We start from the raw sequence: 14420 nt of genomic DNA, 5'->3' as shown, positions 1-14420 counted from the left end.
AAAATCAGAGCAGCTATATGAATTTCAGCAGAGCTGGAGCAGCTTATGGTTACTGGCAGGTTTCGACCTGTTTGTCATTAGCTAACAGCATATTGTCAACTAATATTATGCTGTGTATATTTGCAGCACTAAACTGTTCTTTTTAGACTGAAAAAGTTATTTTCTTGTCAAAATGAGCTAAGTTAGATGATGCTTCCTGCCTTTCACAACTCTGTTGCTGCCATTGATAGCCAGTTCCATTAGCTTTAGCTTGGCAAATAGTTGATATTTCATCAAGTATTATGTCATTCTCAATGTATGGCTCTCAATTTTGTTACTTAAGTTTATGTGGCATGCATTAGTCAACTGGAGATTGACATATGAGTTTGATTTAGGCTTAAAAATACGAACCAGAGCAGAGGATGAAGAACTCAATTTATAACCACTAAAACTGCAAGGAAAATACAACTGAGAACAATGTTGGCATTCCTCAAAATAGCAGATATATGTGTGGTTGTGGTTAGGAGATGGAGGGCAAAGGGGAGGATTTTCCAAAGTAATGCAATTGAAATTTTACAGTGGTTTGTCTGGCCCTTCTATTCATAGAGTTTGTTAACTCCCTAAATAAAATAAGTACAGAAGACTATTTGCATTTTAAATAATAGCTTTTTGCCTGGGGATCAAAACTCACTTTATTAAGCAAATGAGCAAATAATTAGGTATGAAACACAGCCAGAAGAGAGAAATTAATGCTAGCAGAACCTCTTCAAATGGTAAGGCTACACCATATGACCTTCCAAGAGGCGTTCAGCCTTGCCAAAACATTTCAGAATCTGAACATGCCCTCATTTCTTTAATCTTAGAGTCTTTCTTCTGGTCTCCCCATTAACAGGGTGAATTTTTCTTTATTTAAACTCTTTCTTCTAGCCTCCACATTAGCAGGGTAGATTTTACTCTATTTAAACTCTTCCTTCTAGCCTCCACATTAGCAGGGTAGATTTTACTCTATTTAAACTCTTCCTTCTAGCCTCCACATTAGCAGGGTAGATTTTATTCTATTTAAACTCTTCCTTCTAGCCTCCACATTAGCAGGGTAGATTTTACTCTATTTAAACTCTTCCTTCTAGCCTCCACATTAGCAGGGTAGATTTTACTCTATTTAAACTCTTCCTTCTAGCCTCCACATTAGCAGGGCAGATTTTACTCTATTTAAACTCTTCCTTCTAGCCTCCACATTAGCAGGGTAGATTTTATTCTATTTAAACTCTTCCTTCTAGCCTCCACATTAGCAGGGTGGATTTTACTTTAAACTCTTCCTTCTAGCCTCCCCATTGGCAGGGTAGATTTTACTTTATTTAAACTCTTCCTTCTAGCCTCCACATTAGCAGGGTGGATTTTACTTTATTTAAAGTCTTTATTAGAGAAGACTTCACTAAATAGCATTAACTAAAATTTCTGCAGTACTGGCCCAGCTCAAGTCTTCACATACCCACACAAACTACAGACATGCATGTATAAGAGAGCAAATTCTCACCTGTGGCCAGCAGCAGTTTCAAAAGACAAAGCAGAGACCAGGAATAAGGAGATTGTTGCCCTGTTAACAGACATTTTTTTGTCTCTGTAAGAATGGCTAAAGCAGTTTATTCTTTCCTCCTATTTCCATATCTTACTTTATGTCTGTACATCCTACAAACGTACAGTCCGGACAATAAGTGATGTGTAACAACCAAGACCTCCTTTCCTATTCTCACTCTAGCATGTATAACCAGAAATCAGAATCACACACAAACATTCAAGTTGGAAAAGATCCTCAGGATCACCAAGTCAAACAAATAATCCTACTCTACAAGGTTCACCCTAAACCATATCCCCAAGAACCACATCTAAACTACTTTTAAACACATCCAGGGTTGGTGACTCCACCAGCTCCTCGAGCAGCCAGTTCCAATTTTCTCCCTTTTCCTGGTGTTTTTATTCCATCTCCTTTTCTAAATTTCTTGTCCAGTCTACTACTGTTTTCTTCTCTCGCAACATGCATAAAAAGGCAAACTTTGGCTGTATTAACTCGTCAGTTTGATCACATTAATCTACATTTTCAGACCTCCTTCTAATAATTGGTTGCGAACTTTAAGTTCCCTAACATCAGTTTCCAAGTTCTATGTTACTGTTCCTTGACTCTATCTCTGCTTGCTAAGCTTTGTGTTGCCACCCATGTTTGCTAATGTTCAGTCTTGTTGCTGGTCTGTCAGTCATTCACAAACCACCTCTATTATCTCTTTCTCAAGCATCTTCTCTGGTAGAACAAGCTCCTGAAGCCATATGTGTGGTTCTTCCCCTGCTGACATTTAATGCCCTCTTGAAAACTCAAATTTCCCATGTTGCCTACAATTAATTGTGATTACTTGCATATTTAAAAACCAAACCAACTCAACATCTATTTTGATTATCTTAACCCTAACAGAATCTTAGTAGGTACCTTTGAGAAGAGACACATGAAGTCAGGAAAGGGCTCTATGGAATCGTTAAAATGAAAACATAGAACATAACAGCTCTGTAACTATTGCTAGAAATGATGATGATTATGACAGTGTTCAGTTGTAAGCCTGTTGGTAAACTCTTAGACTCCTAAGTCTGGAAAGTAGCAGTACTGTTTTCAGTTTTGGGCTCCCCAGTTTAAGAGGGGCAGGAATCTGCTGGAGAGAGTCCAACAGAGGGCTACAAGGATGATTAGGGGACTGGAGCATTGCCTGATGAGGAGAGACTGAGGGACCTGGGGCTTCGTAGTCTGGAGAAGAGAAGAATGAGAGGGAATTTAATAAACGTTTATAAATATCTGGGGGCTGGGGGTCAGGAGGTGGGGACAGGCTCTGCTCACTTGCTCCCTGGGATAGGACAAGGAGCAATGGATGGAAGCTGCAGCACTGGAGGTTCCATCTCAACACAAGGGGAACTTCTTTACTGTGAGGGTCCCAGAGCGCTGGAACAGGCTCCCCAGAGAGGTTGTGGAGTCTCCTTCTCTGGAGACTTTCAAGGCTTGTCTGGATGTGTTCCTGTGTGACTTGAGATGGATTGCATGGTCCTGCTCTGGCAGGGGGGGTGGACTCAATTTCTTTGGGTTACTTCCAACCCCTAATATCCTGTGATCCATTTATGATTTCTACCATTAGACTATCTAGTGTGACTTCCTCTCATGGAGTTTCTCTTCAGAATCTTATATCAAGCTCTCTGCAGACCACTCAGGGCACCACAGGCCTTAAATGAGGGAGACATTAAAACACCACCATTTCCTGCGACTCCTGAAGTGGCAAAGCATAGATTAGATGTGCCCAAGTTAGTCTCTCAGGAAAGGCACACTGCTGAGGCCATTCCTTCCCACTCTGCTGCTTTCATCCTTCCCCAAACCTTTACCAGTTGGTGGGGCTGATCATCAGCTTGTAAGAAAGAGTTGCTGAACAAGTGTATAGGGACTAGACTGGCAGTAAGGATCAGAGGCAACTTGGGTTTTATGTCTATAAGAAGTCCTCTGCTTCTCATCTATCTACCAAAAAAAAAAAAAAAAACCAGATTTATCTCTACTTCACTTTACAATAAGCTGAGCAACAGGAGATAACCAATTTGAAAATTTCAAATCCCAGTGAAGTTATGCTATTTACTTGGGTCTAAAACAAAGGCAAACAAATGCATTCAGTCCCAAAAATTCATTATAGGCAGCTAACAAAATACACAGGGTTACCCAGCCAAACAGAAGGGCTAAGAATCGCAGACTCAAACCAGGTTGGAAGAAGAAATTAAGAAATTAATTTATCACAATAAAAAAGAAAGCATAATGTTGTTCAGCTACAGAGCAAAAGCACTAAAGCAAGCAGAGTATAACTATGCTTAAGTTAACAGGATGTGTGGTTGAATAGTTCCATGCTTGTATACAGCCCCCCCACATTTCATCGCCACCTAGTGAAACATCCATCCTTCAAGGTAAACTGAAAGAAATCATAGAATCCACCAAGATGGAAGAGACCTCCAAGATCATCCAGTCCAACCTAGCACCCAGACCTAGCCAGTCAACTAGACCATGGCACTAAGTGCCTCATCCAGGCTTTTCTTGAACACCTCCAGGGACGGTGGCTCCACCCCTCCCTAGGCAGCCCATTCCAATGCCAATCATTCTCTCTGTGAAGAACTTCCTAACATCCAGCCTAGACTTCCCCTGGCACAACTTGAGACTGTGTCCCCTTGTTCTGTTGCTGGTTGCCTGGGAGAAGAGACCAACCCCCACCTGGCTACAACCTCCCTTCAGGTAGTTGTAGACAGCAAAAAAATACAGTTCTTTTGAAAGAGAAACATTTAGGGTATTCCATGGATGAGGATCACTACTCATTTTGAAGACATGAAATACACAAAAGGTTACTGGTTAGCGACAGGAAACATCTTCAAATATTAATAACCATATGCAGACAAATGAAGATACAATATCACATCTGCTCAAGCCATTATAAAGTCACAGGAACAATTTTGTACCAGACACTTACCATTTCCTGCTTGTCTTCCTCCTCTTCCCCATTGATTCCACAATGTGTTGGCATTGCTGAGCAAGCTCTTGGGAGATGCAGCTGAATACAACTTCGGCAGCTAAAGAGAACAATCAGAGCCTGATTAAACTTGCAGTAATGGCAATAAACAAAACAACAAAACACCTACTGAAAGAAGTGTTTTCCTATGGACATCCCAGCCTTTCTCTTCTTTGGTTCTAGGAAAGAATGTCAATATTGAAGTAGCTTAACTTCCTGGAAACTTTTAATTCTATTAGTGTGGCTTTTAACGAGGTCTAGAATGTCCTGGCTAATAAATGTCCCTGGTCAAATTGAATAAATGAGGGTGGCAGCATTGTAATGGTTTCATTTTATAATCTGCATATAAACTCAGAGCACTGCAGTAGACTTACTCTGATTTATTTGTGCCTGTGCCAACTCCCATTCACTTAGCATCTCACTATTTAAGTGAGTCAGGAAAACAAAACTCTGCAAGCTGCTACATTAGTTTTCATTATACAACTTAGGAGTATGTTCAGCCAGAGTTTCTAAATGCTGCCCTTTTCAGGGCACCTGAAGAGATATTTAATGCCAGCGAGGAGCTTCTCTTAGTTGGTGGGAAGTGTTTAAAGTCTGGGAAAGAAAATTGCTCCAGCTTTTGTGCAAGAACACTGCAGGAGGGAGAAGCTGCCAGCAAGAGAGGAAGTAGGACCCTGGATATGTCCATATGTGTGTTGAGCATGGAGAAGGCTATAGCTTATCTGGGTTATTTCCCGGGTGCTCTTTTCACCTTGTTGAAAGGTGATATTCACTACCTGCTGCCACACTCTTGCTTCTGCCCTGCTGAAGCCATTATCTGCAGAGATAATACAGCACTCACTGACTACTCTGACTCAACAGGAGCTTGAATGCAATTCACAGAGAAAAATCAAGCAGAAGTGGGCATAACGGCACAGTATACAAACAGGAAGAGAAACTCTTGTCAGTATTTGGGAGCTAGGATAGCACTGTAAACAAATAAGATGTGACTAGGTTATAAAACTAAGTAAAACCAGCAAAGTAGTTGTAAAAACAGACAGTCTGGGGCATATTTGAGGCTCAGCATGCTAACTGCTCTACAGTTTGTTCAGCTTCCATTTCTAAGCTCCAGATGCCCCATCAGACAGGACTTGTCATGAAATATGAGAGCTCTCACAAATTCCATTCCTGTAGAACCCACAAAGGCTAGAAATTATGCTGGGAAATGATAGCCTCTGAGACAAAACAGCTTCTTCAAGTAAGCTGTGTCAGATCTATTTCAAACATATTCAGAGCTGGCAACCCAGCTCTTTTTAGTCTCTGTTCCAACCTCATGAAATGGGATTTCTGACTTTATGCTTACTTGCAGTTTTGGCATCTTGATAGATACATCTTGGAGATTTTTTTTTTTGTCCTTTCTCATATTGTTTGTTGACTCACATTGCCTGAATTTTTGCTACAGCACTTGCATTTCCAGAGTAGTCATGCCCTAAGAATCTCTGCAGAAGTCACCTTTTCCTGCAACTGCCATGTAGATAGAACTGACAATAACTCACTCTTGCCTCCTTGCTCACTCTGTTTGTTTGAGATGCTATGATTTTTCTTGTTAGCAATGGGATTCTTCCTCACAAGCATTCTTGGGAAGCAGTGTTCCTGCACACTAGAAGACATAAATAGCCTGAAAATAGTCTATTAATGTTTTGCAGTCTGACCTGCCCATTTTTATGAAGATTTTCTGAAAGAAATGGGGAGTAAGGTTCTGCATGTCCTAAAGGTTAAGATAAACAGAAAGGTGATGATAGAGAATACCACATCTAGAAGGCTGTATCTTGTAAAGTGCAATATTAATTTCTTGATCATATTCCTGAACTTCATGCAAAGCATGGTGGCCAGCTTTTCAAAGCCTGTCTGCACATTGCCAGTCAGAAGACACTCTACATATTTGTATTATTCTATTGCAGCCTACCCAGTTACAGTAAATAAATGGATCACTATCACCATCCAATGCTAGAAATAGGAAGATTCAGACTGGATGTTAGGAAGAAGTTCTTCAGCATGAGGGTAGTGAGACCTTGGAATGGTTTGCCCAGGGAGGCGGTGGAAGCCTCATCCCTGGGGGTGTTTAAGGCCAGGCTGGATGAGGCTCTAGGCATGCTGATCTAGTGTGAGCTGCCCCTGCCCATGGCAGGGGGGTTGGAACTAGAATCAAGCAGGTTGGAAGAGACCTCCAACATCCAGTTTAGGAAGGACACTGAGATGCTTGAGCGTGTCCAGAGAAGGGCGACGAGGCTGGTGAGAGGCCTCGAGCACAGCCCTACGAGGAGAGGCTTAGGGAGCTGGGGTTGTTTAGCCTGGAGAAGAGGAGGCTCAGGGGTGACCTTATTGCTGTCTACAAATACCTGAAGGGTGGTTGTGGCCAGGAGGAGGTTGCTCTCTTCTCTCAGGTGGCCAGCTCCAGAACAAGAGGACACAGCCTCAGGCTGCGCCAGGGGAAATTTCGGCTCGAGGTGAGGAGAAAGTTCTTCCCTGAGAGAGTCATTGGGCACTGGAATGGGCTGCCCGGGGAGGTGGTGGAGTCGTCGTCCCTGGGGCAGTTCAAGGCAAGGTTGGATGTGGCACTTGGTGCCATGGTCTAGCCTTGGGCACTGTGGTAAAGGGTTGGACTTGATGATCTGTGAGGTCTCTTCCAACCTTGGTGATACTGTGATACTGTGATACTGTGATCATCCAGTCCACAACAGATCTAGTGTGAGTTGCCCCTGCCCATGGCAGGGGGGTTGGAACTAGAATCAAGCAGGTTGGAAGAGACCTCCAACATCATCCAGTCCAACAAATCCTTGAGGCCCTGATTCTGTGATTGTCTGCTGGAAAAAACATATCCTTTGGAGGGTGAGGACATCAACTTCCTTTTTATAGATGGTCCTTGTGGTCTCTTCCAATCCTGGCTGATTCTATGATTCTGCAGCAGCTCATTGCAAAGACATTCAGGTGTGAGTTTCCTCCTGGAGCTTATAGCAAAAAGAAGATTCTGTGAAGTTTTGGTGGACGTGTTCATAACACCCATGCCTTACAGACTCTCCAAGAAGACTAAAAAGCTACCAACAGTTCTGAGTACTGTGGTATGGCAGATGATGGTTTTTTCAGATACCATTTCTCAGATTCTAGAAGGGCCTCTGACTAATCTGAGGCCACACAGTGCAGATCATTAGACTTCTGCTTCTTTACTTTGCCTTTTTCTTTTAAGATCCTGGTTTTTTTTCAGGTAAGTAATAGGCATCAGATGTTATCCATAAAAATCTCACCAGAACAAAATGCATATAGAGAGGTTTTAGTACATTATAAGCAGTGAACCATGACAAGTGTTTGCAGAAGGTTGAAGAAGGATTAAGGAAGAAGTTGGTATTGTTCATCTATGGGATAAACAGTGTCTTGCACCTTAACAGTTGTGCAGCTAGATAGCTAACATGCCTTAACATCTACTCTGATCAAAAAGTGCATACTTTGGGGGTTGAGAGCATTGTCTTGGGTAATGCCAAGCAGTGATATAGACTGAGCAGTGACTGGCTTGAAAACAGCCCTGGGAAAGGGACATGGGGGTGCTAGTGGATAAGAAGCTCAACATGAGCCACCAGTGTGCAATTCCAGCCCAGAAAGCCAACCAGATCCTGGGCTGCATCAAAAGAAATGTGACCAGCAGGGTGAAGGAGATGATTTTCCCCCTCTATTTCACTCTGGTGAGACCTGACATGGACTACTGCATCCAGTTCTGGAGCCACTATTACAAGAAAGATCTGGAGGTGCTGGAACACGTCCAGATTAGGGCCACAGTATGATCAGAGGGCTGGAGCTACTCTACTGTAGAGACAGACTGAGAGAGTTTGGGCTATTCAGTCTGGAGAAGAGAAGGCTCTGAAGAGACCTTATTGTGGCCTTCCAGTATCTGAAGGGGACTACAAGAAAGCTGGGAAGGGACTTTTTAGGAGGTCAGATAGTGATAGGACTGGGGGGAATGGAGCAAAGCTAGAAGTGGGTAGATTAAGACTGGAAGAAGTTCTTCAGCATGAGGGTAGTGAGACACTGCAACAGGTTGCCCAAGGAGGTGGTGGAAGTCACATCCCTGGAGGTGTTTAAGGCCAGGCTGGATGTGGCTCTAGACAACCTGATCTAGTGTGAGTTGTCTCTGCCCATGGCAGGGGGGTTGGAACTAGATGATCTTTGAGGCCCTGACAATCCTATGATTCTATGATTGCCTGCTGGAAAAAATGCATCGTTTGGAGGGCGAGGACATGGACTTCCTTTTTCTATTTGCTGTACTAATGACACTGCCTTGATTTCAAATTAAAGACACAATGGCTTTTTGCTATTCCATTATGTAATTACAGATTTCTGTAAACATTCTTTCCTTTGTCGGTTTGCTCTGCGCACAGATTTTTTTTCTCTTTCCTTTTCTTTTTTTAACATGCATAAAGCAATCAGAATAAACTCTGAAATCAAAACAAAGGGAAAACAAATGGCGCCTATAAAGAAAAAAAAATAGCTCTGTGCATCATCCTCAGGCACTTTTGTCATCTGCCACTATAATAACCGCCTTGATTACACGAACGCTCACCAAACCGTGCTTGGCTGACTGCAGGGCGCTTCCCAGCAGCTAAGCGAATCGCTCTGAAGCACTGCTCCTTTCCAACTCAGGACCAGATTTCATCCTATCCTATCGACAGCCTCGCCGCCAAGAGGCTGAGTTTTGCTGCACATGGTCTCCATGGTGTTTATGTGTTTCTTCCCCAAACAGACAGATGTAGATTAAGCAATGCATGTCAATCTCATTAGGAGACTGTGAAATGCGCAGAGAGTTTGTTACACACTCATGCCATCATACACATTGTGAACATCCTGTTTATTTGGCCTGTCCTCTGATGGTTGGCTGTGGTGTTTCAGCACATTACTGACAGCTGGGAATGGCTCCAACGGAACATGCTTTTCCTATGACAAAGATCCAGAGAGCAGCAGTAACATGTGTCTGCCCATTATTTCGGTTGTACAAAGGAGGGGGGTGGGGGAGGAGGGGGGAAACACCACCAAAAAACAAACCCCAAACCCCAGCCTCCAAATGAATAGCACATTGGTTGTCTGAGCTGGGCTGCAGCACTGCTAGACAGGCCCTCAACGACCTTTGGAGGCCATCTGAGATAATAAATCCTCAGCCCCCCCCCCCCCAGTTCCGGAATGCTTTGGGCAAGGTCAGGATGGCAAATTTCCCACTTCCACAATATCAGATGTTACGGTAATTCCTTTTAGCTAATGTGTAAGAGCAAAGGAATGTCTTCAAACCTCATCTAGGCCCTGTGGAATCTGTTGAAAATGCATGACAGCTGCAGGCTTTGGCTGGGGTCTGCCTGTGAATATACGAGATTTGGAAGCCTGTCAGACAAGGGAAGGAGGGAATGAGTGTACATTCAGTGTGTACCATTGGTCCCCCCTCCCAGCCCCAGTTCACACAACACAGCCGTATCGCAGCTCCACAGTCGTGGCTGTCTTTGCATTCTTCACGACTGAGTGTGGCAGGGCACATCCAGCACACAAAAACACAGACGTGCACACGTGTGCACCTACACACAGCACACAAATGAAAGGGGAGGGGAAACAAAAGATGGATTTCCATAAGGCCTGAGAACAGGAAATTGAGTAGATCAGCCATTTGTATATAAAATTGGTAGGCAGCAAAGAGGGAAGCGACTAAGCTCTGGCTTGCTGCTTGATGTGTCTAGAATTCCAAGGTGGAAAGCAATTCCACAGGGATTCTCTGGTTACCTGTTTTCCAGAATACAGGTTAGAGACCAAATCATGCACAAGACCATGCCACCCTCCCACATCCTTGCCTTCAAGCAAAAGATCATGACCTTTTAACTCTTTTCACAACACTAAGTGGAAAGGTTCAACACCAACTAGCATATTTATCCTCTTAGCAGTCCTGTGCTTTCCAAGGATTTCAAAGTCTTGACTTCTCTGATGAGATCCTCAGATACAAGATCGGCAATGTGTGTGGGAAACCACACCTGCCATGCACCTAAATCATTAAGAGGCAAGATAAGGAAGGATGAGAACAGTGGTCTTAGAGAGCACCTCTGCTACACAAAGTTTTTCACTCTGTACTTAACTGTCCAGCCTAACAAAAGCTTTTGCCTACTCTTGCATTATTTCCACAGCACAAGAAGGCTGCTAGCACAAGGGGCTTCTCCCAGTAACATCAGTGCTCCACACAGCATTTCATCAATGTTATTATATTCTATACTGCCATGAAACCATCTGCATGTACACTATGCCCATCTTTTACAGCAAAAATAGCAAGAACCTGCTCTCTGTGCGATAACAGCCACTAGAAATTGCTGCTGCTGCTAGCATAAAACAGAGTAGAAGAGCAGATCCAGTAATACCTGGATACAATGCACTTGATGGTGAGAGAATTGGAGCAAATGCTTTTCCCCAATTCCAAAAAGGATCTTTCACTTCCAAAAGAAGCACTGAAAGGACTGGTTAAAGAACTTGAAAACAGACCTTGATACCTGGTGGGACTGCCATACCCAAGATACAACAAATAAGAGGAATTAGGAAATGAGTTAGTTCTAAAGGTGAAAGACATCACACTTACAGCTTCTTGCTAGCAGTTGAAAAGCACAGTAAGCCTAAATCTATGAGCCAGAGTGGTAACAAGGGATAAGGGGTTTTGGTAAACTTGACATATACTGAAAGCTTTTTCTACTTTTGTCAAAGGGAAAAGGTTATCATTTGTACCAGATTTTCATAGGAGTAGGAAGCAAAACAATTTCATGGCCATTTTCAAGTAAAGGCAGTTGAGAGGATTGATTTGAGCAGAAAGATACATGAAAAAAAAAAGTTTTATCTACTTAAGAATGCAGATTGTGATTTAGAAAGCTGTAACTGCTTTGTTCTAGCATATATCTAACAGAGATCCATCTATTCATATCTCTCTATGCAAGAGGCATTTTGAAATGCAGCAAAGTGGCAGTATTATCAAGTGAAAAAGGGTTGGTCTCTTCTCCCAGACAACCAGCAATAGAACAAGGGGACAGTCTCAAGTTGTGCCGGGGGAAGCATAGGCTGAATGTTAGAAGGAAGTTGTTGGCAGAGAGAGTGATTGGCATTGGAATGGGCTGCCCAGGGAGGTGGTGGAGCCACCATCCCTGGAGGTGTTCAAGAAAAGCCTGGATGAGGCACTTAGTGCCATGGTATGGTTGATTGGATAGGGCTGGGGGATGGGTTGGACTGGATGATCTTGGAAGTCTCTTCCAACCTGGTTGATTCTATGATTACATTACAATTGATGATGTAAATTATTTCAATAGCCCTATTTAGAGGCTTATAACCCATACCTGCAGATTTCATCTGTTCAGATTTATGGAAGCCTGGACTGCAAAGATGTAATTATCCTTATTCTTGAACTGATCACCATGTTAATTATCATTTCAAATAATGCTACCTCCCAGCACTATACTGGATTTGTGCTCAGCATTGCTGGAAGGGGACTCTCCGATGGACTATTATGATGACTTTCTAATTCACCTTTGGTTTCCCTTTCATCCAAGTGCAACTGAAGCTCATTCTGCACTAAGGAAGTGTACACAAGTGAGTACTGCCAGTCATCCTTGACTCTTTCCTCTGCTCATGATTCTCTGAGCAAACAATCTGCTTTCAGACAAATGAACTGAATCTGTTATTTATTAATCTGCCATTCCTCAGGCAAAGATGCCTGCTCTCTACCTCATGCCTCCTTGAATAATCCCTGATGCCCATACCAAACAGGCTTAACAAGTTTTAGTGTTAATTCAGTCCTTGTACAGGATGTGTTGCTTGGAAAACTCAGGTTGCTCTGTCCAAGCATACAAACAACATCATGGTACTCTGTTGGCTGGAACCACTGGCATCATTATAGACTGTATATAGGAATAATAAACTGCACCAGTACAGGCTGGGAGGTGATGTGCTGGAGAGCAGCCCTGTGGGGAGGGCTCCTGGAGCATTGGTGGATAACAAGTTGTCTGTTGGACAGCAATTTGCCCTTGTGGACAAGAAGGTCAATGGGATTCGGGGGGGGCATTAAAAAGAGTGTGTCCAGCAGACTGAGGGAGGTTCAGCTCCCCCTCTATTCTGCCCTGATGAGACCATCTTGAGTACTGCATTCAGGTTTGGGCTCCTCAGTATAGAAGGAAGAGGGATCTGCTGGAGAGAGCCCAATGGAAGGTTACAAGAACGATTAGGGAATTGAAACACTGCCTGATGAGGACCTAGGGCTTTTTAGCCTGAAGAAGAGAAGCTTGAAAATGGATTTAATAAATCTTTATAAATATCTGAGGGTTGGGGATCAGAAAGGGAGGGACAGGCTCTGCTCACTCGTTCCCCATCAAAGGACAAGGAACAATGGATGTCAGCTGCAGCACAGGAGGTTCCACCTCAACACACAGAGGAACATTTTTACTGTGAGGGTCACAGAGCACTGGAACAGGCTTCCCAGAGAGGTTGTGGATTCTCCTTCTTTGGAGACTTTTAAGGCCTGTCTGGATGTGTTCCTCTGTGATCCTATCTAGATTGTATGGTTCTGCTCTGGCAGGGAGGTTGGACTCAGTGTTCTCTTTGGGTGCCTTCAAATCCCTAATATCCTGTGATCCTGTATATTGCTTTACAGTAGATAAGCCAGACTCTCAGATTTTGTATTCATAGCTGTACAGTGCAGTGTAGGGCTAGTAGGTACAAGGTGGGGTTTGCAACCTGAATTTTGACACGTATCATTGTGTGGTGGTTTGAAGGGTGCCAGGTTCCCTTAAGAAGGCCACAGAGACAAAGTCCCATGCTGGGGGATGGAGCTCGTTGTCCCCACAAGTAGTAATTTTTTATTCAATGCCATAGAATCATAGAATCAACAAGGTTGGAAGAGACCTCCAAGAGCATCCAGTCCAACCTAGCACCCAGCCCTAGCCAGTCAACTAGACCATGGCACTAAGTGCCTCAGCCAGGCTTTTCTTGAACACTCCCAGGGACGGTGCCTCCACCACCTCCCTGGGCAGCCCATTCCAATGCCAATCACTCTCTCTGGCAACAACTTCCTCCTAACATCCAGCCTAGACCTACCCTGGCACAACTTGAAACTGTGTCCCCTTGTTCTATTGCTGGTTGCCTGGGAGAAGGAGCCACCCCCCACCTGGCTACAATGTCCCTTCAGGTAGTTGTAGACAGTAATAAGATCACCTCCTCTTCTCTAGGCTAAACAACCCCAGCTCACTCAGCCTCTCCTCATAGGGTTTATGCTCCAGGCCCTTCACCAGCTTTGTCACCCTTCTCTGGACATGTTCCAGCACCTCAACATCTCTCTTGAATTGAGGGGCCCAGAACTGGACACAATACTCAAGGTGTGGCCTGACCAGTGCTGAGTACAGGGGAAGAATAACCTCCCTTGTCCTGCTGGCCACACTGTTCCTGACGCAGGCCAGGATGCCATTGGCTCTCTTGGCCACCTGGGCACACCTAGAAAACTGCATAGAAAACAGACAACAACATCAAGCTGAAAGGTTCTTATCACTCAACCAGATAGAATTATTTCAGGAAAGAAAGCAAAATGGGTGGTGTGACTCCAAACCCATAGAAAAGATGGAGCAATCACTCGTCACAGAGTAGAACTCCCTTGATTCAGTGATCAATAGGTCTAACACACATCTTCCAAGGAGCATCAGAGACAGGACACATTTTGCAGTTGCTATAATTGACATGAATTGAGCAGACTGATCCGGTTCTCTGAAGCAGCAATGCTTCAGAGCTGATGTCATCTTAAAAACCAAACGCTAATTGTTCATTTGCTATGCCTGTGAATGCAGAAATCCTCCATTCATT

General features: G+C 43.6%; 1 long non-coding RNA gene across 1 annotated transcript in view; it reads right to left on the bottom strand.

Annotated features, from left to right (window-relative positions):
- Positions 1 to 4511: 4511 nt before the first annotated feature.
- Positions 4512 to 14420, bottom strand: part of LOC135178991 (uncharacterized) — a 173111-nt gene continuing 163202 nt past the window's right edge. Inside the window, exon 3 of the long non-coding RNA XR_010303819.1 lies at positions 4512 to 4605. This is a non-coding gene — a long non-coding RNA (uncharacterized LOC135178991). The remainder of the gene's footprint in view (positions 4606 to 14420) is intronic.

This window comes from Pogoniulus pusillus, chromosome 10, assembly GCF_015220805.1.
Source record: "Pogoniulus pusillus isolate bPogPus1 chromosome 10, bPogPus1.pri, whole genome shotgun sequence".
Classification (NCBI taxonomy): Eukaryota; Metazoa; Chordata; class Aves; order Piciformes; family Lybiidae; genus Pogoniulus; species Pogoniulus pusillus.
This window is presented reverse-complemented; position numbering and strand designations above follow the sequence as displayed.